Here is a 27,921-nt window from a genome sequence, read left to right as displayed (position 1 = left end):
TTTTATATAATTCAACTTTACATAGGTTGACATATAACTGCAAATGTTTTATTTTATTTTATTTCCCCCTTATTTCAAAACTCAGAATAAAGCGATTATACACATTACAGTATCATACGACAGAGACACTCATGTAAAAAGTTAATTATTTAGAAGACTTGTTAAGAAAGAAAAAAATCAAAATTACAGTAAAAGAGAGATGCCTAAAAATGTAATGCATTTTTACACAAGTGCCTTCTTGTCACTTTACAATTGTATGCTACCGGTAGGATCGCAGTGTTTTCTATCTGAGAGTGAACTTTCCGTGCTGGGGATAAAGGCATTTTGACCCCCTTTAAAAATAAAGAAAAGAAAACTATATATCAGTTCCATAAACTAAAAATCCAGCCAGTATCTCCAATTGCCATTAAACTAAATCGGCACATTAAATTGGTATGGCTTCAGCTGAATCTGTCGCCAGTTACAGTAACATGAGGTAGGGCATCTTTCTAGGTGCAGAAAAATATCTTCCATTGAGACCCACAACTGAGGTAGCATTTCTTAAAATCCTCTTTAAACATTTGCTGGTGCAGTGTACTGCTGCAGGCTCTCCTTCTCAGAGTTGGAATTGAGCTTTCGGTGCTCAGATCACTTTCAAATGTGCAACCTCACTCCAGGAGAGGTCGCACTGATCATGGAAAGTGAATCAAGGAATAGGACCAACCTATTTTAGTGTGTCTCATTCAGGTGTTGCAAGAATTTTGGGTTAATATGCTAGACCAAAAGTTGTTATTCTTATTTTTAAAGCTAGACAGCTAATGAATTCTCTATGTTAGAGCATATACATTGGTTACTGTGAAGCGCAAACAGTTAAAGAGGGCATCGGAGCACTGGACGTGTGCTTATATCAGGGAAAAAAATCTGTCAAAATATTAATGGAAGTCGATTCTTTTGCTTTCAGCTCTATAGCCTATTTCAAAAAGAGAATCATAAATGTGCACTCATAAAAGTCCTTTTTCGCATTGTTGCAAGTTGATGATTGCCCACTATTCACAAAACCTAGCAGCACTACAGTGATACAATTGACAAGCTGTTCCAGTTGCAGCCTTACAGTTAAATTACTCTTTGAGATGAGATGTTTTTAAAAAGGTTGCTGTTTTCTTAGTATGGAATTGTACAAAGGGGTTAATTCCGAACTCTGAAAAGGCAACATGCTGTGAAATGGCACCTTTTGTTATTGTCTAGTTTTCCTCCACAGGTGGATAAACTATTTACTCTACCCTCCTGCTACATTTTGGGATGTATTGTTCCCCTTCCCACTATGACAAGAAGGATTTCAACAAATGCATGAGTTTGTGGGCATTCACAAACTTTCAAGGCTAACCTTAGCTTGATTTTCAAACTCCTCACCTGCCGAATCCATGCTGTTAAATGGCTCATGGTGCTCTGAAAAGATGTGTCTGCAGGTCCTTTTTGATTTCAAGGTGGGTACGGCCAGCTCTGCTGCCAACTGAGAAGTAGTACAACATCACTATAATAAACATGATGATGGCAAGTCTTCTGGTTTTCTATTGGTAGGTTTTAGTTTATAAATTGATGATTGTCAAAAGGCGCCCTTTTTGGAGTGGCGGTATTGGAGGTGAGACGAGCGCTCACCGAGCAACATACATTTGAGCCCTACTACAGTAATCTATCTCATTTTTAGCCGCGCTTCCTCTTTTATTGGGGACATTGCATATTGCCTTTTTTATCGTTCGCACGCTAGCACTTTGCACACTTTGGTTTAATATATTTTTATAATTGCGCCTTTGCACTTTATCTTTGCTGCTATTCCTGGCTGGCTTTTAAACTTAGTCTCCACTTCCCCGGTCCAACGCGGCTAACGCCGATTGATTGGAGGGAAGCGGACACACCCTCAGGCTTGATCTGCCTGACTTCCGGTGAAGAAACCGGATCACAGCTTTTCCTGCACCTGGCCAGCTACTTAGTCCTATGCTCGGCCGGACACGCAGCGATATTGGAGGTAAGACAAGTGCTCACCGAGCAAGATACGTTTGAGCCCTACTACGATAATCGATCTCATTTTTAGCCACGCTTCCTCTTTTATTGGGGACATTGCATATTGCTTTTTTGATGTTTTCACGCTAGCACTTTGCACTCTTTGGTTTAATATATTTTTATAGTTGCGACTTTGCACTTTATCTTTTCTGCTATTCCTGGCTGGCTTTTAAACTTAGTCTCTGCTTCCCCTGTCCGACACGGCTAATGTCGATTGATTGGAGGGAAGTGGACAAACCCTCAGGCTTGATCTGTCTGACTTCCAGTGAAGAAACCGTATCACAGCTTTTCCCGCGCCCGGCCAGCTACTTAGTCCTATGCTGGGCCGGACGCGCAGCGGTATTGGAGGTGAGACGAGAGCTCACCGAGCAAGATACATTTGAGCCCTACTACGATAATCTATCTCATTTTTAACCACACTTCCTCTTTTATTGGGGGACATTGCATATTGCTTTTTTTAATGTTCTCACGCCAGCTCTTTGCACACTTTGGTTTAATATATTTTTATAGTTGCGCCTTTGCACTTTATCATTGCTGCTATTCCTGGCTGGCTTTTAAACTTAGTCTCCGCTTCCCTGGTCAGACGCGGCTAACGCCGATTGATGGGAGGGAAGCGGACACACCCTTAGGCTTGATCTGCCTGACTTCCGGTGAAGAAACCGGATCACAGCTTTTCCCGCGCCCGGCCAGCTACTTAGTCCTATGCTGGGCCGGACGCTCGCAGTGGATGCGCAGCCGGCGCGCCAAAGGTGCACCAAAGGCAAGCCTGCCTGGCCCATCTGCGCCAAGTCCACGACAAGGGCAGGAAATGCTGCCCAAAATGGCCTAAAAATTAAGTACTCTTCAGCTGCATTGCACATTCCTAATTCAGAGGGGCCATGTAAGAACTTGATATCACCTGACAAGCTACAAGGGGCATGTTTATGCCTCCACTGTAAATCGGAAATCCCCACTATAAACATTATTCCCAAACCAAGGGTATCCATCAACATGCCCTAAATAAATGGGGTCTAATTAACGCCCTTTGTAAACACTGCCAAGACATTAGAGATCTAATAACGGAGCAACTGCTGGACTTCCTCTTCATTACTGAGACCTGGCTGAAAGAGTGGTGCAACCCAGATATCGCTGTTGCTTTGCCACCTCTCTATACGATCCATAGGAAAGACAGAGGGGACTCCAGAGGAGGGGGTCTGGCTATTATCCTCCAGGACATTCTGCACTGCACTACCTTTGAATTAGACACACTCAAGGGAGCAGAAAGTCTTGGTTTCTGCATCTCACTCACCGCCTCTGTGTCATTCTCAGGAGCCTTAATTTACCACCATTTCTAATGTATCACTAGGAGACACCCTAAGCCATTTCCTTTTGAGATATGCCAACTTCACCCTATTAGGAGATTTTAATCTGCACCTAGAAGATAAGAAAGAGCCAGGAGTAGACAACTTTCTCCAAATAATAGAAATATTCGGACTAACCCAGATTGTGGACACTCCTACACACCGAGCTAGTCACACACTGGATGGGGTCTGCTCTAACTTCACCCACCTTTCAGTAGATCCCTCTCACACTCTGTATTCCCATGACAAACCACCTCAACAGACAAGCAGAGGTGCACTAGACCAGATAAAATTGGACACAACTAGCCCGCCACCCTAAGCTGGCCACTATCGCTCAGGCGCAGATACCTACCCTTATAGGGAACACGGCTACAGACTCATGCCTCTTCCACAATTGAATGATGGCAATAAGCAACAAACGTATCCCACAAGATAAACCCAATATAAATAGAAAGACAGAATCCAAGAGAGCCCCTTGGTTCACACCCATGCAGTGGCGGCTCCTCCATAGGGGTGTTTGGGCGTCGCCCCACTGCTTTCTCGCAGTGCGAGAAGCAGAAACATAAAATGGTCGAAACTACCATTTTATGTTTCTGCTTCTCGCACTGCGAGAAAGCAGAAGTGCCTGGTTGGGGGCGGGAGAGTGGGCGGTCCTGCTTGAGGACAGGGGGGGAGTGGCTTACCCACTGTTGTGGGTACTGACTGTTTGGTCGGCCCCTGGAGCCGACCGAACAGTCAGTACCCACAACAGTGGGTAAGCCACTCCCCCCTGCCCTCGAGCACGACCGCCCACTCTCCCTTTCTCTCAATGTTGGAGAAAATGGTGCAGCTGGGGCGCTCTCCCCTGCGCCTTCAGCGTTGTGATTGGCGAAGGGGAGGGAGGGAGGGAGGCTGCCTTTCCGGATCACGAAGAGAGCTGCAGGGCGGCGGGAGTCGGACCTATCTAGAAGCAGAGTAAGTTATTTGATATTTTTTTTCATTAAACCCCGTCCGCCTCCCCCTTGACGATCCCCATTTCCACCCCCCCACCCGCCGAAGCAGAGTAAGTTATTTGATATTTTTTTTCATTAAACCCCGTCCGCCTCCCCCTTGTCGATCCCCATTTCCCCCCCCCCCACCCGCCCGTAATGCCGGCCGCGACTGATTGTAAGATTCTTATTCTAGAAGTTGCAGTCCGTTAAAGTATTTGTCGTGCACCTCACAAACGAATGCCTGTCGGTTGCATGCCATGTGCGTGCTAGATTTTTGGAAACTAAAATGCGCTGCTGTGTTCTTTTTTGGCAGGTCATTTTGGGTATGTATGTCATAAAAAAAAGTGTAATAGAGCGAGGAATAGACTCTGTGTAATTGTAGCCGAGTTTCTTTACTTTACCTACATAGGCTTATATAACTGCTGAGTTGGGCCTGTTACTTTCGCCTTTTACTCTCTAAACACGGAGCCTGGTTGGTCATTGATTAACGAATTTGGCACCTCCGGAAAACTGAGCTGCTATGTTTGACGTGCTTATCTGGAAGAGAGTGGCTTCCATGTGCTTTGCAGACATGTGAAAGGTCTCTTTTACCGCCACATTGGTTAGCTCTGCACCAAAGCTAAACAATATTCAGAAACAGTGTGCATATAATACTAGCTGCTGTTCACACCTGCAAAGGAAAGCTGCTTCAGTGAATTTGAAATACGTGCATATTTGCTTTAAAGAAGCAGTACAAAATGACTATTAAAAGAGCCAACAAGAAGCATTAGGTAAGGCCTTATTCCAGGATTCCTGTTCCATTCATGGGGAGAAATCCACGTTTGAAATGTGTGAAACCTTACAGCAACTACTTTCCCACACTCACAGATAGGAATGCAGTTGTTCTGGAACAGTTTTCCAGTGTTGCATCACTGAAGGCATAGTAATTGTGAAAGAGCATCACAAAAACAGCAAGGACAGCAGTTGTATTCAGTGGACAGAGGTATGGTTGTAGTTAGCATGTAGCTTATGCTGGATTTTGGAGCACACCGTTGAAAATATATTACTAAAGCATCACGCGATGCGGTAGCACACTGTCATTTACAGAAGGCACATTTTCCATTGAGGTGGCCACCGGATTTGCGCAGGTACAGGTGTGCTGATGCAACACACAAATGATAATGTCTGGAAATGGGGATTCAGTGAATATTTAATCTGTGCATCATAAAGTAAAATGACTTTATTTGTTTTGATCCAATTGGAGTCTCTGCCTCCTTCGCATTTCAGAATTATGGAGATGTGCTTACATTTGTGCTTTCCTAACTGCTTATGCATTCTGGGATGTTTGTACAGTTCATTTGCAGCAGGATTTTGAATTCTGATTTTGTGACAAAAAATGGCATCCTAATACCTTTCCATTTTTGTACCCAGCAAAATCGTCTTAGTTCCCTTTTACAAAATTCTCTCACTGCAATCAGAGAAAGAAAATTAAATACCAATCTCCCTTTTAAAACAATAGGCAGCAATTTGTCAAATGACTGAGTCTGACATTTGACCTCTTTGTACGCACAGAAAATGTGAAAGGATAAAAACAAAATTTGAAGGCATCTTTATTGCACCTTCATCTTCTAAACTGCAGCATTGTTATTTTGGGCATGGTGCAGCACCCCTGCAACCTTACTTCCAGCGAGCGTCTCTGCCAAAGCGCAAATATTCAATAGAGTAGGCATAGAAATAAACTAAATGGTATATTTTGCACCTACCTTCTCAGTAAATTTGGTCATCCACCTATCCATTTTTCCTACTCTCCATCCCCCTTTCATCACTTCATGCACCTTTCCATCCTTCTCTACCCCTATTTAATGATCTTCTTAAATCCATTCATTTCTCAATCCATCCACCCATGTCTCCAACAATCTCTCTTCCTTCGTTTCATTCATCCATCCATCTTTCTCCTGGTCAGAGCTCCCAGTCCATCCATCTTTCTCTCCTTCCATCCTTTGCTCCACCCTTCTCTCTCTTTCTTCCATTTGTGTTGTCCTGTTGCATTTGTTCCCCTAATCCACAGTTTCATTATACCATTCTCTTGCAGTGCTATTTATGATGGCTTTCCATCAAAGTCACTGAAGTCAAACAACATGTGAAAGGTTTTTATCTTACACACCCTGCCCACTTACTCTGCTAAAGTGTGGGAAGGAGGGTTATGCCACCCTACCGAGTTAATGAGCGTCCGCTTGGTCCTGTATGGAAACAGGCCTATATATCAGCATCTGGCATAAAACTATAGTTATAAAAGTCACCCAATACCTAATTACTAAATAGATGACACCTTCATACCAGAGGTTCTCACGTGTTGTAAATGACAAACCTGTGAAACAATCTCTTAACTAGAGATGGAAAAAACATAGACCTCAAAGGGTCAGTTACCTTCTCTGGCCTGGGCAACATAGCTGAAAACCTGTCAAGTAATGAAGGTGCGGGTATCTGCCCCCCAACCCTCTGATCTAGGTACCTGGCATTGTGATTGGCAATAAACTAATATTGTTTGAAATGCTGCACTTGATAGCACCTCTTGGTGGTTACCGACTTTATGATTTAATTCACCGTTTGTGTGATTTCTTTGAAGATCTGCCTTATTATCAAATCTGTTGGTAATTTGTCACATACTGTGCACCTAGCTCTAAAAACAAGGGAGTAAGAAGAGCATCTGATTAGTAACCTTTCCTTTATCCCCTGGCTGGACAGAAAGCCCAATATAGGCTTTAAGTTTTCCAGAATATTTAAAGAACCAGTAAAATGGTTCATCTGGTTGTGAAACTACTGAAAGGAAGGTGGACCAAAGGTCCCAGCCCCACTGTCGATAATACTGCAAAGTTGCTCTACCAGTCTTTGCCTATCTGTTCCTATTATCTTAAGCTTTCCCATTTGTCTACCTATATAATTATCATATGAAATCTCTTTATTGATGTCATAACTACAACTTCACAATTGCTTTCTCAAAATTGCTTTGAAAAGCAAGCATTTACCACAAACAGATTAAGTCAGCCAAAAAAGATTACTACTAGAGCAAAATACAGGAGGCGAAACTGAACCAAAAAGCTATTTTCTCCGTTGTAAAGTCTTTCACAAATCCTAAAGCTTTACAAAAAAGACTGCCCCGTCACAAAGGCTATGTGACCAAATCTCATGCTTCTTTGAAAAAAAGATCATGAACATCCAAAAAGACTTCATCACAGACATTAGCTTTTTGACGCATGCCAATGCAGAGCACGAATATGACTCTACCCAATATTCTATGCGCTCTTTTGAACCAGTTCCTCTGCATCAAACCTGCGAAGCTATCATAGCATGCAAATCCGGATCTCCCTTAGATGCCTGTCCCCCTTCAATTCTTCACCAGATTATTGACATAGTCAATCCAACTATAAACCAGATTGTCAACTCCTCATTAAGTTCAGGGACAGTACCAGAAGACTGGAAGTTAGCGATAGTAAAACCTTTGAAATACAAGCCTAATATTGATCCATCGGTCGTATCCATACTTCGTCCCATATCACTCCTTCCACTATTAGGAAAAATTACGGAAATATATGTGCACAAATAGCTTACTAAATTCATCGAGGCCGCAAATATCCTCTACCCCGAACAATCCTGTTTTTGCCCTAAGCACTCCACTGAGTCTGCACTTCTGGAAAACACGGACTCACTTAAAATGATTGCCGACAGAGGAAGGAAGGCTGTGTTGATCCTACTTGACCTATCGGCCGCATTTGACACCATATCAGACAGCATCCTGCTCTCCAGTCTCAAATCATGCGGTATATCACACACTGCCTTGGCTAACATCGTTTCTTTCCATGCACAGGCAAGCTGTGTCCCTTGGGAACTTCCTATCTGTGGAACACACCATCAAAACAGGAGTACCACAGGACTCTTCATTAAGCCCTCTATTATTTAATATCTATATGACCCCACTCATCTCACTAATAACATAATTTGTGTTCGAAGTTATGTCCTACGCAGACGATACCCAAATGATCTTATCTTTAGACCAAAACTCTAAGGCAGCTGAACTCAATTTTAAAAGATGCTTCACCAAGGTCCTCCAGTGGATGAAGGATAATCACCTCAAGTGTAACACCGAAGAAATTGAGATCTTAGGTAAAGAAGTCTCTTTCTCGCCAAATGAGTGGTGGCCATAGGGTGTGTCACCCCCACCTGATATGGTAACTGTGGCAAGAAACCTAGGAGTGCATTTTGACTCCACCCTCGGTTTCAAACCACATGCACTGAAGGTTGCAGGGACCTGCTTCAGCCTTATAAAATCTTTGAATTGTTTTTTCGACCTTCTCCCACTCGAAACAAGGAAATCCGTAGCCGTCTCCTTGATACTGGCACGGCTAGACTATTGCAACAGTCTGCTGGCAGGCGCCAACAAACAAATCTTTAAAAAACTCCAAGTAGTCCAACACACAGCTGCGCGGCTGGTCTTAATACTTCCTGTAAGTCCTCCGCTTCTGAAGCCCTGAAAAACCTTCATTGGCTCCCACTACACAACAGAATACTCTTCAAGATTCTCCTTATCACCTTCAGAGCCTCACTCAAATTGGGGCCACAATACCTCGCATCAAGATTTACCCCCTACAGCACAACCAGAACCCTCAGGTCATCATCAGCCAACCTACTTAAACCTCCCAGTTTCAGATGCAAAACTAGGGGAAGAAAAACAATAACATCATTAGGCTCCAGAGCCTGGAACCTTCTGCCACCGCATCTGAGAATGCATAAATCTGAAACTCAATATAGGAAAGAACTAAAGACTTGGATTTTCGGAGTCCCAGATGAACTGTGCCTATCTCTCATCTAAGAAGCTCGGGGCAGTCGCCCACAACCATACCAGCGCCAGGATGCTCCTTTCGGAGTGGCAGTCAGCGCTTTACAAATGCTAATTTTAATTTAATTTAATTTCATTTCATTTCATTACCCCTATTCAATTCAGGAATGATGCAGCTGGGTTGTTAACTCTGGCACTGTTTCACTGCTAACTAGGCCCCAGTACATGTTCTCTGACATCACCAGTTTGACAAATTTGACTAACTTCTAATTGGCAACATTTTCTTTTCTATATAACATAGTATGTGGTGGAGAAATAGACCCATGACATTAAGAGTTTTAAAAATATAAAAGTCTCCCTTTTATATATTAGTAAGTCACTCCTATGCAAGCCTTGGAGCACACAAGGTAGGGTGCATCGTATTTAAAATGGGACCCCAACAAAATTAATGTTACCATGTCCCCACAGTGACAAGGCTCTAAAAGCTATTTCACTTTAGCAAGCCTTAACTATCTTATGTCAAAAAACAGAGTATAGTTTGAAATACTAATAGTGTATCCCGATAATGGGACCAGCAAGAAAAATAATGAAACCACTATGTGCGAAAGTGGTGCAAAATGCTTCTCAGGAGCACACAACAGGCTGGCCTGAATGGGAGAAATTACTCCTCTGATTGCAATAGAGTATGCAGGATAGGGTCAGTAGGCATTCTGTGACATGACAGTGTTAAATCCTGCCTGACAGGTCTATTGAGCCACATGTGATACGTTGTCAAATTTGAAAGCGAGAGAACAGGATGCTTGGGCGATCTTTGTGTATCCCTTCTCTGGTTGCTGAAGGACCCTGTGTTGTCCTACCAGATGTCTGTAGTTGGGTTTGTTGTGGGTACAGTGCCTGGTTCAAACTGTATTTTCATGCTGTTGGGGACATTGTTTACATGTAAACATCAGGTGCAGATGAATTAGATGTTTTTTTCATTGTTTCAGTTACCCCTGACGAAGGGCTACATATAGCCCGAAATGCATTGGGTGGAACAGTACAAGGCTACACAGTATGGAGTGTTCATTTCCTATGTGCCCCTGACAAGGCCTGGATGGGCATGCAGAAGGCATTAAATAAACAAAAAATATTGTGGAATTCCCTGTCTTCGGAGTGTATGTTAAACAATTGATGAAGTTTGCAACAAGTATTACAATTTAAATGGATTAACCTTTGGATATACATATGGAGTACAAGATGTAAGTTTGCTTACTGCGAGGAAAAACTCCTGCGATAGGCTGTGCAACTGTTTGGCGCAAGAGTCTCAGGCCCTTTGTACTGTTAATCAAACTGTATTTTGACATTAGTTGTGGGTGGGGATTGGTGATCACCATAGTCTACTCCTCAACACACAACCAGCTTCCAGAGCACACATTTAGTGTGACTGAAACCTTCAGCCACTCTTGGCACCGCCGTGATACACTGTATTTTGGGGCTGTTTTCAGTAAGGCAAACAGGAACTACTGAAAAAGTGGGTAGGTTGGGGCCTTGGAACCTTTACTCCTTTGGTCAGAGAGGAACTAAGAGTGTATTAGGGTGTCTCCCACCCGCAGGCTGGAGAACCCCATAAAGCTGGACCCTCACTCAGCCTTCATCAGAAACTGCTGATTTGGCAAAAGGATACAAGCCGGCACTTGGCACTATTTTCTCTTAAATCTATAAAAGAACATTCATCTCCAGTTCCCCATTTTGGATTTGTGTCATTTTAGTGTCATTTTGCTTACTAAATGTACTCCTTTTTAGAAATTGAAGTAGGGGGAAGTGCGCGCTGCACCAAACAAGATGGCCGCATAGCTCCGGAGCTCCGTGTCGCGGCAGAAATGCTGCAGTAAAATTTGCGGCAAAAAACTCTCTCTACACATCAAAACTGAGAGTTTTAGGCATCGGAACTGCTTCTGATCACCCTCATATGCCTGAAATGGGTGACTTCTTTGTATTTTGAGGTAAAACCTCTCTTTATTGTTCTATCTCCTCTGCAGCCGCCATTTTGTTTTTCCCTGTGAGGATTTCCTGGCATTACACCTCAATTACTATGCTGCTTTCCTGATTTTTGATGATATTTCTTATTTTTTCTGCCATTCTATGCCTGACCAGTCATATTTTTAACTTTAATAACAATACAGCTGTATTTTTGAACTGTTTGTGCATCCACTTGTGAAGCTTACCTCACGCACTGTGAGTCATTCTACTTCTTCACTGGTGTTATTTTTTTTTTCTCGCACTTAGTTTTTCCTTCTCTACCCTATGGGCAGGAGCAAGAAACTATTACTTACACAGAAGAGATCCACACCTCAGTCTCCAGTGTCAGTATATTTTCCCTCTGCTCCTGTATTTAGGAAAACTATCACTATGGCGCAATCCAATTCTTCAAAGTCAACTTCGTCACCAGCATCAATTAAAACGCAAATTTCATCTGCCGCTAATAAACGCCTCAAACAGGACCCTCCTTCTCCACCAAAGCCTGCTTCTCCGATTTCTCTTGACACTATCTTTGAGGAAATTCGTGCTTGGCGCCCCTTTATCGAGGAGACTAATTCACGCTTACAAGCTATGGACACTAAGTGGGCTTCTATGGACTCTCGTATTTCCACAGTGGAACAGCAAGTTGATGAACTTCAAACTGTTTCTACAAAATTAATTGTCCTTGAGAAGGAGGTCCTTTGGCTAAAGAAATCTGCAGAGGACTTGGAAAACAGAAATAGGCGCAACAATCTACGCTTATATGGTCTTCCAGAAACTTTAGAAGGTAATGATCCAGTTCTCTTCTTCAACAATTTTCTCATAAAGCTTCTGGACCTACCTGCATCTACAAATCTGAATATACAGAGAGCACACAGGTTGGGTCCTCGTTTGTCTTCTTCAGCTGCTCCTTCCAAGCCACGAGGTGTTATTTTTCTGTTTTTGAAATTTACAGACTTGCTACTGGTTTTAAATGCAGCTAAACACAAAAAACAGCTTGTCTAGTCAGGTGCTAAGTTATTTTTATCTCAAGATGTTTCCTCTGCGACTGCTAAACGGCGGAAAGAATTTTTGGATCTTCGACCTCCCTTACGCACACTCGTTATGGACTTTTTCACCCATGTTTATTCAAGGTTACTTACCAAAATAAAACCTCCTCCTTCGAGGATCCGGCAGAGCTGAGAAAATTCATCCAGTCGCATTCCACATCGTCGATGGATGTCTCTGGCCCTCACTCTTCTTCAACCGCCAGACCTTGACTTTTTTTTCTCCTCTATTTTGAATTTACTCTTGCTTGGTTTTACTTATTGTTTTTGATCTTTTCAGGTTATTGTTAATAATTGTATTGTAGCACTATGTTTGTATATTGTTTTCCGTACTTCTTTTATATTATTCTATTTGCTATAGGTACTTTAAAAAAAAAAAAAAAAAAAAAAAAGTTCCTATCCTCTAACGCATTTCTCTCTGTTTCCTGTTTATCGAATATGTTCCCCGCTGTGACGCTACCTCCCCGGTTAGTTGTGCCGTCTTCCTCGTGTCGCCACTCCCCGCACGTCTTCTTTTGTCTTCCCCTAAAAGGTACGTATTACAGTCGTCATCCTCTCTATTTTTCTCAATATACATTCCTTTATTACATTGGTGATTGTCATGTACTGTCTTCTCTTATTGTCTCTTTTTTCAATCCTCTCCTTTTTTGGTCCTTCTTTCCCTTCTTCCTTTTTCCTTCCCTTTCCCTCCTTTTCTCTTAATGGTGTACTTGTATTTGGATTGTAAGTTTGATTAAAGTATTTATTGCATCTCTGTTAATACTGTACGTTTTGTTTTTATTGTTGTAGTTTTTTATGTATTTTGGATGGTTTTACATTCAGAGTTATTTCTTGGAATGTGAAAGGTTTCATTAACCCTATTAAGAGACAGAGAATTCTATCACATCTTGCCTCTTATAACCATGACCTGGTTTTTCTGCAAGAGACCCATCTAACAGAAACAGAGGCTTTGAAATTGAAGAGAAGCTGGGTAGGATCAGTTTCAGTCTCTCCCACTTCTAATAAGAAAAATGGTGTAATAATTCTATGTCATAAGAAACTAAATTGTAAAGTTTTATCGCAAGAAAATGATATAGAGGGTAGATGGCTGTTAGCTAAGCTGTTAATTAATAATATCTCTTTGACTGTTTTTAATGTTTATGGTCCCACTCATCCTGATTGCTCCTTTTGGCCTATGATCACAAAAAAATGTATTCAATTTAGAGATGAAAATTTCATTTTAGGAGGTGACTGTAACCAAGTTGTTGACCCCTTTCTTGATCGCCAATCACAAACACGCTTTACACCCCAGAGATCTCATAAACAATTTAGGAATACTATCTCCAAAACACATCTTGTTGACTCTTGGAGGCTCACTCACCCTGATTCCCTTGACTTTTCTTTCTTCTCTCTCCCTCACAATTCTCTCTCTCATTTAGACTATATCTTTCTTTCTCAATCTTTATCTCAAAACGTATAATCCTCTTCTATTGAACCTATCGTTATTTCTGACCATTCCCCAATCATAACTGACCTTGATCTACTTCCCCCACATCCCAGGTCCTCCCATTGGCGTTTCAACAACTCTCTTCTTCTTGACCCTCTTTTCTCCTCTTCTTTCACCACCTTTGCTAATGAATTTTTTGACATTAATAACATTTCTACTTCCACCCCTTACATAATTTGGGACTCCTTTAAAGCTACAGCAAGAGGTTTCATTATAGACTTTGTCTCAAGAAAGAAGAAACGTTTTCTCCAGCAACATAAAGCTACCCTGGCCCACATCAAAGCTTTAGAGCATACATTTTATTCCTCATCGCACAACACAGTTCTTTCAGCCCCGATTCGCGCAAAATTGGCATTCAACAAAACTTCGACTGACAATGCGTCTTCCATACTTCTCCGTAGTAGCGCTCGCTATTATGGCAGTCGTAATAAAGTTGGAAAACTTCTAGCAAATTACCTTAAACCCCGTAAAGATCGTACATTGATTGACTCTGTTTATTCTGCCAATGGCACTCTTCTTCATAAGGATCAAGACATCCTTAATGAATTTAAACTGTTCTATGAAGATTTGTACACCCCGGAGTCCCCTCCCCCTAGTTCTCTCATTCAATCTTATCTTGATAAATGACCATCCTTATCCAAGTCTCATCTTAATCTTTCTGGTCTTGAGGTTGACTTCACCCTTAATGAACTCTCCTCTGCTTTGTCTGTTCTACAGAAAGGGAAAACACCTGGCCCTGATGGCTTTTCAGTTGAATTTGACCTACATTTTTCTAACCTACTCCTTCCTAAGCTTTTAAACCTTTTTCATTCCTTTTTTCTCTCTGGTAAAACAGAAGGTACTTTTCAAGAAGCCACACTTTGCCTGATTCATAAAGAAGGACGAGATCCAATGTTTTGCAAAAATTATAGGCCGATTTCTCTGGTTAATGTTGATTACAAACTTTTTGCCAAGACACTTGCTTTACGTTTAGATCCTCTTTTACCTCATTTAGTTGGTAAAGAGCAATGTGGTTTTGTCAAAAGCAGGTTGACCTCTGATAATTCTCGTCTTTTTCTTAATGTTTTAAACAAAGTCCCCTCTCTCTCCACATCTTTAGCGGCCATATCTGTTGACGCTGAAAAAGCATTTGATAGAGTGGATTGCTCATTTTTATTTGCATCCTTGAAATGGCATGGCTTTGGTCCTAAATTTATTTCTCTTATATCTTTGTTATACTCAGCCCCCAGAGCTTCAGTATTAGTTAACGGTCGTATCTCGTCTTATTTTCACCTCCAGCGTGGGGTCCGTCAGGGATGTCCTCTATCCCCTCTTCTTTTTGTTCTTGCTCTTGAACCTTTCCTTTCCTCAATCCGCAACAATGCTTCCATCTCTGGTTTTTCGTACGGTGAGCAACATTTGAAACTCTCTGCTTACGCAGATGACGTCCTACTCTTTATTTCCGATCCCGACAAATCCATTCCTCCCTATTACAAGAATTTGCTACTTTTTCCCTTGTTTCTGGTTATAGAATTAATTCTGACAAAACAGAAATTCTTCCCCTCACTAAATTGTGTCTTCCTCATTTCTTTTCTTCCACTGGGTTTGCATAGAATAGTTCCAAAATCAAATATCTAGGTATATGGTTCTCCAATTCTATCGCCTCTTCTATTAAATTAAATATGTCTGCGATCCTGTCTCAGATTTACAAATTACTTTCCTCTTGGAATCCTCTCTTTCTTTCATGGTGGGGTCAGTTGGATTCAATCAAGATGATGATTACTCCTATTTTGATTTATACTCTTTCCATGCTCCCTGTTCACATTCCTGCCTGCTATTTTAAACAAATCGATTCCCGTCTATCTAAATTTCTTTGGCAAAATAAAAAATCAAGGATCTCTCTTTCTTCTCTTCGTAGGACCAAATATAATGGTGGTGTAAATTTCCCTAATTTTCGCTTATATCATAAATCTTTTTGTCTTCGACAAGCCTCCAAATGGCTCCTTTCTGACTTCTCCCCTTTCACTCCATTGTGGCTCTCCATTGAGCGGGCCTTATCATTACCGTTCTCTGTAAAGGAAGTCCTGGCCTTTTCTGCCAAAACGCCTTTTACTTCTCTCCCTTTGTTTAAACACACTTGTTCTCTACTGAAACCTTTGCTACATCCCAATCCTATCTCTAAAGAATCCTTTTTAGATTCCCCTATTTAGCATAACTCCCTCATTACTATCAATGATAGAACTATTTTTTGGAACTCTTGGAGATCAAGAGGTATAACCTGGGTCAAAGACCTTTTTGATGGTCTAACTCCGTGTTTATTTCCCCAGTTTCAGTCCGCTTTTCAATGTCCCTGCTCCTTCCTACAGAAATTTACTGTTCTAATGACGGTCATTCTTGATATTTTCTATTCTCTTCCATCCTCATCTCTTCCCCCTGCCTCTCATTCTCTTCTTAAACTTCTTCTCTTAGGGCCATATGTAGGTAGAACAGAATTAGCGATTCTGAAATTGCAATTTTTCGCGAATCGCAATTTCAGAATAGCTAATTCCGATGTAGGTATTTTTTCGCTAATATTTTGCGATTACCAAAAATTCGCAGATATATTTAGCGATTACCCAAATAGCGATTCCTTAATTGCAAAAACGCAATTAAGGAATCGCAAATCTGGGAATCTGCAATTTAGGTGCAGAATGATGATATCACAACCAGGAAGTGTGACTGCCCATGCTGCACCTGATTGCCAGCAGCTGTGTGTGAGCCAGTAGCTGTGTGAGAGCCTGTGTGGAGAGGAGAACAGTTGTGTTCAGCTACTGGAAACAAGCCAAATGGAGTCCAGGGGTCAGAGAAGCAGCATGAAGAACCACCAAGGAAAAGAAAACATAAATTCAGCGACAGGGAGCTGGACGTCCTCACCCAGGAGGTTGTCACCAGCCATGATCTCCTGTGTGGGAAAAGTTCCCTACGTGTGCCAGAGGCCAGAAAGCGCAAAATATGGAGTGACATCCAAGAAAAAGTGAATGCCATTGGTGTCACACACCGCACAGTCGAAGACCTCCGAAAAAGGTGGTATGACATGCGGCAAAGGTCACAGGAGAGGGTGGCCACAAGACTTGCAAAGGCAAAAATAAACGGTAGGGGGCCGTCCACTGCAACAGAACCAACGCCCCTGGAGGAGCTGGTGGAGGGCACACTGCAGCCTCAGAGTGTGAGTGGAGTGGCTGACCTGGACAGCTCCGAACACACAGACAGCAGACAAGGTAAGATGCATGCCAAAACCCCCTGATACATCCCCAACCCACTCACACACCCCAAAAGGCAACCTGAGTGCAACTCCAGTACATGTCAAATAGCACACCCAGAAATGCATTATGGGAGATGTAGTCAAATGCACTGATAACTGTGCCAGTGAGACACAGCCAGGTGGAATAGGGAGGACTCCATCATGCAGATAGTGAAAAGACAGATAGTACCCATGTGAATTTATTGTGTAATATATAATCCATTCCAAATGCTACACAGGACACAGATCTAATGTGTGCCATTCAATCCACAGCACCACCACCAACACTGGAAATCGAGCCTGAATGTGAGGAAACAGCTGAGATGGAGGACGAGGCAGAACTGCAGACGCTGCACCATGCAGGCGGCGCAACATTGTTACACCACTTCCACTATTGGAGGCACAGGCACCAGACACAGCAGAAGAGCAACAGCCAGTGCACAGCCAGCGTGCAGGACAGCAGCAAACACAGTCCCCTGAACACTCCAGAGTAGGGAGAGGGATGAGACGCAGGGCACGCCCGTCCACCAGCAGTGCCCCTGACGAAGAGGACACGGTGTTCTCGGGCCTTGAGGGCAGCATGCTCAAACAACAGCGCCTGCAAGTAAAGGGGATACGGTCAATCCAGCGGCAACTGGCTGCACACAACCACAATATGACTGAGTTGCGCGCTGGTGTAATGGCCATGACTGGTGCATTGGAGGGACTGTGCAGGGAGATCATGAGGGACAGGGCTGCCCGACGCAGGGAGAGACAATGCCTCCACACACGGCTGGACTTATACACCAGAGCAGAGAACCACCAGTCAACCGCCACATCCCTGCTGGCCAGAAGATGTGTGAGCATGCAGCGTGAGATGGCCCACTGCTGCCAGGACGTTGGCAGTGTCCTGGTGCAGGTTACACATGCAGTGGACCAGATGCGCGCAGCTGCCACAGGTGGCATAGGCACACTTAGTGCAATGGACACAGATGAACAGTCAAGCAGGAGCAGCATCACTCCCCCAATTCCACAGGACAGACGCCGGAGTGCACGCCAGGGCATAGTGGATGATGACTCCAGGGAGGGCACTGTGCAGACACAGCGAGGCTCAACAGCTTGTGCACGTAGGAGGTGAAGGGCCACCAGGGACTAATGGCCATGTGTGACTCAACACAGTCCATACTGACTCTGTGGCTGATGGCAGTTATTGCACTGTGACACAAACATGTGCAAGCACCAACTATGAAGTCACTATGTAAGAGATTTATTCCTGAACATAAGGAAATAAACATCACTGTAAAACACCAATCAGTGGCATCGTGTCCTCATTACTCACTTAGAAGTAGTTTTGTGTGATCTCATCCCGTCTCATGCGTCCAGCAGCCGCACCAGCCCCACCTGCCGTGCCGCGATGTGGAGCTGGTCCCTCCTCATCTGATGACTCAGAGTCTGTCAGGTCCACTGGGGTTCCTTTTTTGGTAGCGATGTTGTGTAGCATTGCACAGGCAACCACAATTTTGCAACATGTCTCAGGGCTGTACTGTAGCGCACCTCCACTCTTATTGAGGCATCGGAAACGGCTCTTTAGATTCCAAAGGTCCTCTCAATGGCACAGCGTGTAGCTCTGTGTGTGCTGTTGTACCTCCTCTCACCTGCAGTTGCCGGATTCAGGTACGGTGTGAGGATGTAGTCTCGTACAGCATACGCACTGTCACCTGCAGGATATAAGCAGATTCATGTTCAATACTGTCCTGCCACTGCATAACTCTACAGGTTCTGTGTCTGTATGGCATGCATTAACCTAGCAGGTATCCCTCTCCAAATTCGCCATTTGTGAGTCTGCGATGTAATGCACAGTGGCGAAACATGAATGAGTCGTGTGTGCTTCCTGGGTATTTTGCCACAATATCAGTGATTATATGTTTGGCATTGCACACTACCTGGATGTTCAGGGAATGATATGACTTTCTGTCCGAAAAACATACACATTCTGTGATGGGGGTGAGATTGCGACATGGGTCCCATCTACGCAGCCAATGACATGGGGGAATTGGGCAATTTGGTAGAAATCCTGCTTGGTCTGATCTAGTGCCTGTGGTGTGCTTGGAAATTGTATGTGGTGATGCAGCCTCTGTACCATTGCATCCAGGAAAGCGTGGAAGAAGCGCGAAAGTGCACTTTGCGAGACACCTCCTGCTGTGGCAATGACCTGACCCCCTGAAAACTCCCTGATGCCAGGAGGTGCAGTGAGCACAGCACCTGAACATGGGTGAGAATGGTGTGTGCCCTGCGTGTGGGGTGTTCAAGTATGGGTGTCAGCTCCTCTATTAAATCCAGGATGCTGTCTAGGTGCAGCCTGTAGTTCACATGGATCTCCTCCTTGGTCAGTTGGAAGAGGGTGACGCGTGCTCTGTAGATCCTTTCCTGGCATCTCCTTCTCTGCGTGGCATCCCTGATTCGCAGCCTCCTGGCTATCACGTAAAGGCCAGCCATGGTGGGAAGTCCCAGTGGCATTGTGGGCCAGTTTGAATTGGTTGCACTTGGTTACCACCTGCTCAGAGTTGGTGGTAATTGAGAAGTGCAAAATTGTGATTTTTGAAGATTCGCTATTTGCGATTTTGACCTACATCTGATTTTGCGAATTCGCAAAGTGCGAGGACGGTAATAGTGATTTTCGCTAATGATGGGACGCAGACTGCGATTCCGCAAAATAATGCGCAGAATCTGTGGTACGCTAAAATGCTAATCGCTAAATTAGCGATTCACATTTTAGTGCAGCGGAAACCTTTCCTACATAGGTACAGTCAGTTTTGCGATCGCAAACACCCAGATTCTTGGGAATCGCAGTGCTTGCGATCGCAAAAGTGATTCCTACATATGGCCCTTAGTTCCTAAAGCATCTCTTATTTATAAATATTTCTCAGCTCCTAATCCAGAGCGTATGAAAACCAAGTTGGAACTCGCATGGGAATCTGACCTGGGATGTGAATGGTCTATTACCTTTTGGGACAAACTTTGGTCCCGTTCTCTAAAAATCTCTTGTTCCGCTTCTCTTACTCAATCTATGTTCTTTCTATACCATAGGCTTTATCTCACTCCCACCTCTATTGCTAAATTCTCTCACTCTACTACTAAAAACTGTTGCACCTGTGCTTCCCCTAATACCGGTCTTCTTCACCTTCTTTTCCTCTGCCCTTCAGTCTCCTCTTTTTGGGAGAAAGTTGGGTCCTATGTGTCTCGCCTATTTAATATTTCTATTCCCTATTCTATCCCCTTACTTTTCTCTGGAAGTCTATCTGTTTCCATAGACCTTCTCCCTGATAAAAAGGGTCTTTTTGACCTCCTGCTCGCTTTGGCTTTCCAACACATCACTCTAAATTGGAAACTCTCCATTCAACACTGGTGGAATAGCCTCTGTCATATGCATCGGCTTGATATTGCTTTTGCCTCCTCTTGTAAACCTTTGCCTAATAGAGATCTCTTTTGGTTACCCCTTACCACTTATTTAGATCATTTAGTATTAACTGATAATGCTCGTTTAAATGCAGAAAATTTCAAACCTCCTTGAACGTTTATTTTCCTCATTCCTTGCCTTTTACAGTTTTTTTTTGATTACTATATATATTAGCTTGATTAGTTCTTATCTTTCTTATTCCGATGTAAGATGCAATTTCTTAATTTATTAGTTTTAGAATGTAAACCTTCCTTCCTTCCCTCTTTTCCCCCCTTTCTTTCCTCTCCCTTATGCCCTTAAAAATGTAAAATAGCTTTCTTTTCTTCTGTACATAAACCCCTCATTTGATATGTTTTTTCTCTTATAATGAAATATTTTGTGTCATTGGTTTCTTGTTCTCTGTACTACCTTTATTTGAAATAAAGCTTTTAAACTTAAAAAGAAACTGAAGTAGGAAATTTATTTTAGATTTCTTTGACTTTTTAACTGTTTTTTTTACTTCTAACTGTTTTCCACATTTCCTCTAAGTTAAGTATGTCTGCTCTGTGCCATAGCTACCAGGGGTTGAGCTTATATTTAAGTTGCTGAAAGCTTTAACTAAACATATCGAGAAAGTGACTTTATTGTGTAGAATTGTTATATTCCCGGGGTTACGCCCATGTAGTGAAACAACCTCTTTCTTACATTGTCCTCATGAATAACACTTTTCAAGCTGTGAACTTTTGCATACATTTGCACGCAGGACAATGTTGGATTACTTTCTCTGAAACTAAACTTGTTCTACATCTAGCTTTGCACAACATTATCACAATGCCCTGAACATCATGTACAATGTCTTGTTCCTTACTACGTTAACATTTCATCACTATCTTTATCCAGGGGGAACAGGGATATCTACATATCCACAACATTACTAACCTATGCATACATCTCAAGGCTACTTTCTATTGTAAAAGTTGAGCATCCAGATAAATTAGTAGAGGAGATTCTTCAGCTGACACCGGTGGTCCTTGGCTGCTGAGAAATCAGCAGCAGTCTGACATCTCATGAGGGTGTTCAGTTCATGACCAAGATGGGGTCCTTCACTCTATACCATCAGGTAATGGTATTGGATCACCCCTTGGGGGGATTCTTGGCTCTACACCTACACACACTCTAAAGTAGGGTCCGCATAGTAGGAGTACATCTTTCTACTATCGTGTTTTATATGTCTGCATATAGACATTGTCTTAGCACAATGGTAGTAATCTACCAACTATTCACGCTGTTGGTACTTGTAATCACGTGTATCTGCTTCTTTCTCCTTATCATTGCAGCACACATAATTTATGCAAGAATAACATTGGTTCAATAAATATTATTGAAAACGTCCCACTGTGTATTCCATGCATATTTCTCTGAGAATAAGTAAGCATGAGTGATTGAGTGAAAGGTTCTGTACGGTTTCAATGATCCCTGAGGGAACAGGGTGGTCATGTTCACTGGTTGCTGGAAACCATTCTCTACCTGTTAGGTTAAGAGGGATAATGGTGGCACTGTGAGCTAGGTGGTCTATAGGCCAACATATCCTGCAGGGTGTCTGGAATCAGTCTTGACATCAAGCCCTTAGTTTCTGTTGTCCGAAAAATGCACAGGCTCTATGGATCAGTTGGAACTAGATGACATGGCACCACCAACGTTGGTTAGACACTTGTTTAATGGTCAAATCTGATTAGTTCAGTAGTAGTTTCTCAGAAACTCCTACACACATTTTAACTGGAGACGTCCGTCGTGGGAAGGGAAAGAATCTGCTTCAACTGAGAAGGTATATCCTATGTATTGGCTGTAGGTTCAGTCAAGTTTGGAGGATTAGAGCTTCCCACATTGTGCACATCATATCGCAATAAGATTTTAGCTAAATAATACTGCTATGACAATGAACAAACAACAAGATGAGCAAATTGGAGAACAGTTAGTCGGAACAAATATTTCAGAAAACTGCAGACAGGCAATTACCATGAAATCATTACAATATGGCCTCCCAGCAACGGGTGTAGATGTTACCTTTGTGGTTGGGGCACACAAAGCATTCAGAACAGAGGTATTCTATTCTTTGGTTAAATTTGCGCCTGCGGATGCACACACAAGGTTATTTCATGAACACATTGAAGTTGAACCACCAGATGAGTATTTTCCATACGTTGACTTAGAAGTCCTGTTAACTTACCAAGAGCACATTAATTGGTTTAAAGACACCCTACACCATATGAGAGAACACGTGAGACTCAGTCCGCTCAGTAGAGAAGAAAATTCAGCTAAAGGAGCACTCTTCACTCTCCGTCATCTCAGGAAAATTAAACCCTTCATTCCTGCTGAGGACTTCAAATTGGTGGTCCAATCTTTGGTCCTCTCAAGAATCGACTATGGTAACACTATCCTCTCTGGAACCCCTAAAGTAAACCTAGCACCACTCAAATCTGTGCTTAACCTAGCTGCTAGGCTCATCACCGACTACAAACGTTTAGACCACATCTTTCCTGCCCTTAAAGCCCTCAAATGGCTGCCCGTTGAAGGTAGAACCTCCTACAAAATTGCATGCATCACTCACAAAGCCCACCATCAAAACACCCCGCTGTACCTTTCAGATAAGCGCCACAAAGCTGGCTGGTCTCGACTGATGAGGAGCACCAACGCTTTCGTTCTAGTCCCTCTTCTGCTAAATAAAAATTCACGCAATCTCGTTCCTTCTCCGGAACCACTCCAACCATCTGGAATAGACTCCCTAAAGACCTGGGTTGTAAACCCTTCTACTTCAGCTTCAAGAAAGAACTAAAACTGCATCTTCTTAACAAATATTGGGGTCCAAAATCCTTTGCCTCGGATGCTGACCCCTATTCTGCTTCCCCCTGTTAGGTTCCCCTCCACTACCATCCTGTCTCTCAACTCTCCACTCCTCCTCTTTACCTGGCTCCCTTAAGCTTCTCTCCCCCTTCCCCCTATTTCCCCTCCCAGCCTCCGACTACTCTTCCCAGGTCTACTCCTTCCCATCCCCTTTCACAGTCTCCCTCCACCTACTCCTCTTCCCCTTCCTCTATCTATTCATCTCCCTCCTACCCTAGCCTTATTACTCATTACCTTGAAAGCCGTTTTTAGAACTGGGGTCTCTCGTTGGCCGGGGTATGCACCCTAGTCCAATTAGGGACCACCGCTTCCGACCGGGTAGCTTGGCACAGAGCAGGAAGGCGTAACTTCAGAGGCAATGTATAAAGTATTTGTGCAACACACCCCCAACAGTGACACAGTAACAACACTCACAAAAGGACACTACACCAGTTTTATATAAAAATAGAATTATCTTTATCTAAAAAAAAGATTATGCAAGGTCAAAAAGAAAATGTTAAGAATCCAATGTACACAGTTAAGAAGGGTTTTCAGACAGAAGGTCTGTGGGGCAAGTAACATCGTGGGAAATGAGTCTGTGGGCTCTGTCCCAAAAATTAGGCTGGTAGAGACTGAATCTTAGGTGGGGAGTACTGGGGCAAACAACAGTTCCTTAAGCATGGCAAGTAATGTCCTGCTCGCAGGATTGGTGAAACTATTCCGCTTTGGAGAACAGTACTTCACATCTAGGGCAAACCAGTGCAGAAAACCCCTCTGGGCTCCCAATAGGGGTAATACGGTAATGCTCACCTCCAATGTGGGATGAACAGACATGGCCCATGATCATTATTCAAAGCGGGCCCCACAACTGCCTTAGTGTTCCTCCAGCCTCCAGCCCACAGTCTTTGAATTAGAGTCCCCGGCAGTCCGCTCTCACAGGTGCCCCAACATAAAGGACAACAAGCATCAGGGGATCAGTCCGCAATTGACCAGGCAACATTCATGAGCTCCGGTGGGTGCGCGTTCCATGGGTGGGGCTCACAATTGCTTAAATGTCCCGCCAGTCCAGAACAGATTGGACAAGGCCACAGTTCACAATCCGGCCGCTTCCTAAGAAACCAGTTCCCCCAAGCAAAGCAGGTCACAGGAGCCGGCCCAGCCTCAGCATGGAGGCTTCCAGTAGTACAGCTGGTCCGTAATTAATTCAGGAGTCCCCGCTGCTAAAGTGCACAGTCCTCGGCAACTTAATCCAGCATGATCTCCCACACGATTTCCGGCCCGCAGCCCGCACCCCACCCACGTAGCACGGCAGACAGAATTTTAGCGCACATGCTAGGTTGTTACCTGTGGTTGGGGGGCTAGGCAGGCACCGGTGTGGAGCTCCTCTCTTGTTCGGGGCACTCGGACCTTGCTGCAGCTGTCCGGAAGTGGAGCGTGGGAAGCCCTTTCCTGTTCTCTGAGCAACGTCGCCTCGGGACGAGCCCCTCGTTGCCGGGCAACACCCCACACTGAAGGCCAATCCCAGCGCGGCTCCTCTTCCACGTCAGAGGTGGAGTGAACAGGGTTCCCAAAGTTCCCGGGCCAGCGGCGGTGATTTCGGGGGCAATCTGCTTATGGCTTTATCTCGGGTCCCCGGCGGTAATCTCGTGGCCAGTTTAGTCAGCTGTTCTGCTCTGGCCCGCGGCGGTGAACACAAGGGGAACTTGAATATGGTGTTGACTTGGGTCCGCAGCGGTGAACCTTGGCCCAAACAGCGCTTCACCTCACAGTGCTTTCCTGCCACAGGGCTTCCACAGCGTGATCCGGTCCTTGCAGCGGCGATGATTTTGGCACACAGCACCTCCCTTTACACAGCGCTTTACAGTGCCTTAGGGGCCCCGGGCGGCGGTGATGATTATCAGGAGCACAGCGCTTCAGTTCCCCCACAACGCTACGTAGTCCCGTGAGGTCCTGGGTGCCAGTGGTGATTTAGGGGTGATAGTCTCACACCCCCCAGCGCTGCAGAGGCAGTTCAGGCAAAACGAAAAGAACGTGGTGATCCTTATAAATTCTGCAGAGGTAGCCTTTAAAAAGGTAGTAGTCCTAAAGAGGCAGTTCTTAGGATTATTGTGGAGACACTCTGAGGGTGTTATTTCCAGTCCTCCCTAGCAGGGCAGGATCAGCAGGCAGTGGGCAGCTCAGCAAGTAGGGTCAGCAGTTCCTGGGAGCAGTCAGCCTCCTCACAAGTGGCAATACTCCTGGCGCAGCCGTCCTCACTCCAGCAGGGATTCCTCTAGGTCCGGTAGTGTAACAAAGATGTGAGGCCAGGGCCCTCCCTTATATACCCTGTAGTCTAGTTACTGGAAGGTTATAGAAGTCTCTGGAAGGGTCTGAGGGCAGGGGTTTCTTGAAGAGTCCAGGGAGTTCTGGGATGTTCCCTGCCTTCCCTGACCTGGCTGTCACAGTGACGAAAGGCAGGGCCGTTAAGGCTACAGTGGGCAGCCATTCACAGCCCATTCAAGGGGAGAAGGTGTGAATCACCACTCACACCTCCCAACCCAGGCAGCTATCAGTGTGTAGATGGGAGGAGGGAGTCTGCAGTGCCCAAACTAAGTGTAGACAGGAAAATGTCCACTTTCTAAAAGTTGGATTTCTAAAGTATGATTAGAAAGGGTCCCCGCCCCGGTTCCAACAAGACGAAACATGACATACTTATTTGGTCCCAGTCGTAAATTATCCCATAATGGGGGTCCCCAATGTTAACCTCTGGAGGGATAGGCCTCACTGCGATAGCAGGGGCCTGTGGCAGGTATGCCAGTGTCACAATGTTTTAGGGGAGAGCACCTGCACCTCAGCACTGTTTAGCAGTGGTGAGGTGCCCAGAGTCCTAAGTCCAACAAAAAGGTACGGTGAAAAAGGGAGGCACAATGTAGGGAGAGACCACCCCAAGGCTGACAGGTCCAACAGCCGTATGTAATCTTTATGTAAATATTCCTTGACATTTCAATTTGTGCTTTTTGTCCTTATGGTTCTGAATGCTATATCTTTGAGGAAATGTTTTATCTCGGTTCTTCTTAAAACTCCGGTAAAGCGCTCTGATACCCCTGGGTCTAGCCAGCGCTATATAAAACCTTTTAAATAAATAAATAAATAAGAAGTAGTGGCTTGGCCAGTCTTAGCATCATACACACCTCATCCAGATGTTGCTGCCTTAATATCAGCAGGAATGCAAAAACTTTACAGAGATCTAGTAAAAAAAATCAGAAATCTTACACAATATGTAATGAGAACTTTGTCCAACCTGAGGAGGCTGCTCAGGCTACACATCCACATATGGCTACCACGGGTATTAGTCCCAAACACTGAATGCAATTATGGGAAAGGTTCCCACCAGCCAGGAGCAGATACCGTTCTGGATAGCACAAAAAACAGCACAGCTTGAAGCACTCTTTCCCAATACAGGCCCATAGGAAAAACACAAAATACTAACAATGTGCTTGCTGATGGGTATGGCTCCCCAGTTAGAAGATTGGGGGACTTGGGGTACAGTCTTGACTGCTGCATGTACCAGAACACATGGTACCACTTCAATAGCAGTCATTCCAGACGCACTGAAACAGATTCAGAATCAGTGCAGGGCAGAGCCTGCCTTAGATCTGGGAATGAAACTGATGGGCAATTTTGCCCGGGTTGCTACCATTTTGTTGAGTAACATTTAAGGGGAGGCAGTAACGGTGGCTACTCGCTAGCGCCTGATGGAATTCACTCCTGAACAGCAGGAAAACGAATTACATCTCTTTAGGCAGAGACAATCTGGGAGCCAAACCTGGGAAACCAATAGTTAAGAGTAGTTTTGAAAAGGAATGGGATAATAAACAAAAAAGTAAACAAAACAAAGCACAGTCACAGGGTGGGTCTCCTCAACAGGAACACACCGAACGAAGATATAATTTGCGAAACCATGACAATATTAGAAAGCTTGACAGGCATCAGGATACTTATACAAATTCATCTTGTTCCTTTCAGGAGACATCTGAAAAGGGTTCAGAGTGAGATGGATGGTCAGAATACAGATCGGAAGAACGAGTCAAGCCAAATAAAGAGACACATTGCACTTCGGACTACATCATTAAACATGAACGACAAACAAAAGACTTCAAAACCTCAACTTAAGAAGAAAAAGGTAGCCGTAATAAAAATCTGAAATGTCCAGGCTACTGAGGACACTGCTTCTGAACAGGAAATGGGCAGTGACGATGCTGGACAGCACAGCAGAAGTCATCATAGCTCACCACAGCCTGATGGACTTTCTGGGGGTAGAAGCGATGAGTGAGCATATCACTGTGGAAACACCTGATACAGGGGTACGCGTCCAACATCATTTATACAAAATAACGCTCCAAATGGAGGGGGACATACCCAGGAAACTGAAGGGTGTCTTTTGGGAGAACCTGTCCTATGGTTACAAATTCTTTTTGATGAAAAGGATTGGCCACCTGAGTTGGTAATGGATTGCCCAGTTGGGGAAGAAGTAATTGTACCTGCTTTCTTGGACCTCGTACCCGAATCAGCCAAAATTCCATAAGTGCGCAAGTGGGCATTAGCGCTGGCTCCCGAACTTTACCGCAATCATGTTAGTTGGGATGATGAGTCACCTCATCACAAAATCCCATTAAAATCAATTAATCAACCACAGA

Source organism: Triturus cristatus, chromosome 2_2 (assembly GCF_964204655.1).
Source record: "Triturus cristatus chromosome 2_2, aTriCri1.1, whole genome shotgun sequence".
In the NCBI taxonomy this organism is placed as follows: domain Eukaryota; kingdom Metazoa; phylum Chordata; class Amphibia; order Caudata; family Salamandridae; genus Triturus; species Triturus cristatus.
The sequence above is the reverse complement of the archived record's forward strand: the minus strand, read 5'-3'. Positions refer to the sequence as shown.